This window comes from Cyprinodon variegatus, unplaced genomic scaffold (genome assembly GCF_000732505.1).
Source record: "Cyprinodon variegatus isolate N-32 unplaced genomic scaffold, C_variegatus-1.0 Scaffold316, whole genome shotgun sequence".
NCBI lineage: Eukaryota > Metazoa > Chordata > Actinopteri > Cyprinodontiformes > Cyprinodontidae > Cyprinodon > Cyprinodon variegatus.
Window position 1 is genome coordinate 548368 of NW_015150769.1, and position 3304 is coordinate 551671.

Here is a 3304-nt window from a genome sequence, read left to right on the forward strand (position 1 = left end):
CCAAAATTACTTCAACGGAAGGTTTCCAGATGGATATGCGGAGCAAATCCATCTGGCGGAGTCAGGTTAAAGCTTCCAGAACATATCTGGGGTTTATTTTCACTATATGTATGCTGGCGAAGATTCAGGTCATCCAGGTCATAGTCATTCCAATAAAAGTAAAAACAAAATCCACTGGACTTTGTTTCCAAGTTTGAGGGCTTATATTTAAGTAATTGCTAGAACTGATTATCATGTTGTGACGGCTTGATATGACTCCTTTTCTTCAATCTTGACTCTTGTGCAGTGGTGTCAAAAGTTCACACATTTGTTACTTAAGTAGAAGTATAGATACTGCAGTTAAAAAGACACTCTGGTAAAAGTTAAAGTATCAACTTGACCTCTTCACTCAAGTAAAAGTGAAAAAGTATGAGCTCCAAAAATTACTTAAAGTATAAAAGTATAAAGTAACCTTTAAAAAAACAGCCAGATGCCACTAGATGAATTAAAGCTTAATTTTTCAACTATTTGTAGAAATTCTTAGAGATAGGGCCAAGGATGAGGGAGGTCTTGTTGCTCTCCGTCTCCCGATACGCTCTCGCCTGTGTCCGACCTTTCAACATGTTTTTCTGAATCCCACATTGCAGCATGGCATAGACAATTCACGTTAGCAGTTTGAAGAACACCTGCTTGCTTCTGATGATTTCCTTTAGCTAACCAATGAGTGTTTACGTTCTATGACTCATCCAATCACACTAGTTTTCACTAGATGGAGCACATGACGGGAAATAAATATTAAACCGAAGCCAAGAGTAACGAGCAACGTTTGTTTTAAAAATGTAAGGAATAGAAAGTACAGATACTTGTGTGAAAATGTAATGAGTAGGAAGAAAAATAAGTAATGGAGTAAAGTATAGATACCTAAAAAGGGTACTTAAGTACAGTAATGAAGTATTTGTACTTCGTTACGTGACACCTCTGCTCTTGTGTTAAATATTAGCCATAATCTGGCTAATCTATGTCTGTACCGAACCTGCATGTGTCCCTCTGAACCAGTTTGAAACAGCGATATAGCTGCAGGAACTCCAATAAATATTTGAAAGTAAACATGACAACTTTTTTCTGATGACTTCCTGTGTATTTTAATGATGACAGTAGGGGCATTTAACTCACAGATGTCCACCAGGAAGCATGGATTCAGTCATGTAACAGCCTTATTCTCTTGTAACAGGCTGGGCTGCAGGGTGAAAAAACTGTTTTTAGTACATTTTCAACGTCACTGGCCAAGGTTATTGCAAATGGTGAGTAGTGTAGCCGTGTAGAGGGTGTTCAGGGAGTGGATGTTTGTTATTCAGTACACAAATGAAGAACAGGAAGGCTTGTCACCACTCCTACAAATGCTTTTCTGACACAAACTCCCTCCTGTTGTGCTTCTCTGCCGTCTTGCTTGTGCTTAGTGTTAAGTATTGACTTTTGGTTACAAACTGCTGATCTATTTAGCTTTATTTTTCACTGCTTTAAAGTGGGCATTTGGGCAAATCTGGGTGGATTTGGTTAAATAATGTCAGGAAAACGGTCTCTGTGTTAAACTGTGAAGAAAGACGTCGGAAATCTTTATTTTCTGAGTGGTTTGGATGGTGTGGGGGTGCATGAAAACAAAATGGCTGAGCCACGCCACGAGGCTGTCTTTGTAGCTGAGCCATGATCAGCCTCCATCTTGGATTCAGAATGAACAAAGACAAGAGGGGAAAACTGGACCAAAAACAAAGAAACCCCCCAAAAAAACACCCTGCTAAGCTGCGACTAAAGAAGAGGATCCAAACTTCAGACATTTTTAACTGTTTGGTTTTTAAAACGCGACGATTCTTCCCTCCATTGTCCTGCTAACAACACGTTTATAAATTAAACATTAATTCAGCAGATGGACAGCTATTAACCCCCCCACAAAAAAAAAAGAAAATGTTAGATTGAAAAATAACCATACCGACTTCAATGTTTTAAGCTAGCGCCATAAAAAAAACACATTTTAAAAACTACTTTCGACGCGAAATGAATAAAATCCTCTTCATTAAAATCTAGTAGTTTACTATTATTTTCGACGCGTAGTTTAATTCCCAGTGGACTGAACTAAAAGCATGGAGGTAATCCCCCTCTAGCTGCTTTCATTCCCCTGAAAATGAAGCCCAGCCGGAGGAAGAACCGCCATGAATCCGAATTAAACGACCGTTTGACGCATTTCTGCTCCTGGAAGGAGGGGAGCCTCCATTCCTCCTCTGAAGCTCACCTACTAACCCGGGAAAAAACCCCGAGCCGGTCCCATTTGGAGGCAGGCTGAGCCCCGGGCGGGTCGCTCCAGCCTCGGCCTGTCGCGCGGTTAGCTAGCCGTAACGTCGTCGTGTTTTTGAACTGATCGGCTGGAATCCTCTGGAAAGGCTAAACCGCCTCGCGCCATAAATATTTATCCCGATTAGCATAACATAAAGAGGACTGAAAAGAGGCAAACCCTTGACTCCTGTCTCACTCCTCTTGAAACCCAATATCTCCATTTGGCAACTTTTAATTTGCCCCCCCTCCTCCTTCTCCTCCTCCTCCTTCTCCCTCTCCCACTCATATATTTTACTCTCTGTCCCTCTTCTGTCTCGGATAGATTTTTCTCTCCGCTCAAACTCTCTTCCCTCCCTGAAGGAAGGGAGGAAGGAGCCTGTGTGTGTTTTTTCCTTGAAATTTTTATCACAAAATTATAATACACTCAAAGGGGAACTCACCGTCATGAAAAAGCAGTGTCTTGTCAACGGGGTTTCCTCGCCATCACCGCACGGGTCGGCGGGGTAGTGCGCTCAGCGGAGCCCAGCGACACCCCGCATGTTTCTATGGGAAAATGCTCCAGCGCTCATCATTTATTCATGGAGTTTAATATCACATCTGGATTTATTTAACATTATTTATTATCTCACTCCTGTGAAAACAAGACATGTGCAATTAGACTTTATCATGACCGACGGTAGGGGGCGCTCCTGTGTTTACCACACCTTTTCCCAGGTATAAACATGTGATTCAGCTTTAGCAAAACAAGGTTTAAAGTTTAAGTTAAATTTATTATGTTAGAGTATCAATTTAAAGTTCCTGAACCTGTTAAAGTGGACATCAGGGGGATTTCCCATCAGACAAGTTCCTGGGGGGCCCATAAAACTGTTTTCATGTATGGTTAATACAACTACTCCTTGTTTGTGAACATTAATTATGTTTTTGATAAAAATGCTTTCACTTAAATGAAAGCATTTCACCCCCTTCAGTGTCCACCATATTGGATCAGTCCATTTGCTGC

General features: G+C 41.2%; 1 protein-coding gene across 1 annotated transcript in view; it reads right to left on the reverse strand.

Moving 5' to 3' along the window:
* The window catches only part of gltscr1l (GLTSCR1 like), a 10666-nt gene extending 8914 nt beyond the window's left edge, over positions 1 to 1752 (reverse strand). Inside the window, exon 1 of the mRNA XM_015384577.1 lies at positions 1153 to 1752. The gene's annotated coding sequence lies outside the window, so the exon portion shown is untranslated. The remainder of the gene's footprint in view (positions 1 to 1152) is intronic.
* Positions 1753 to 3304: the final 1552 nt, after the last annotated feature.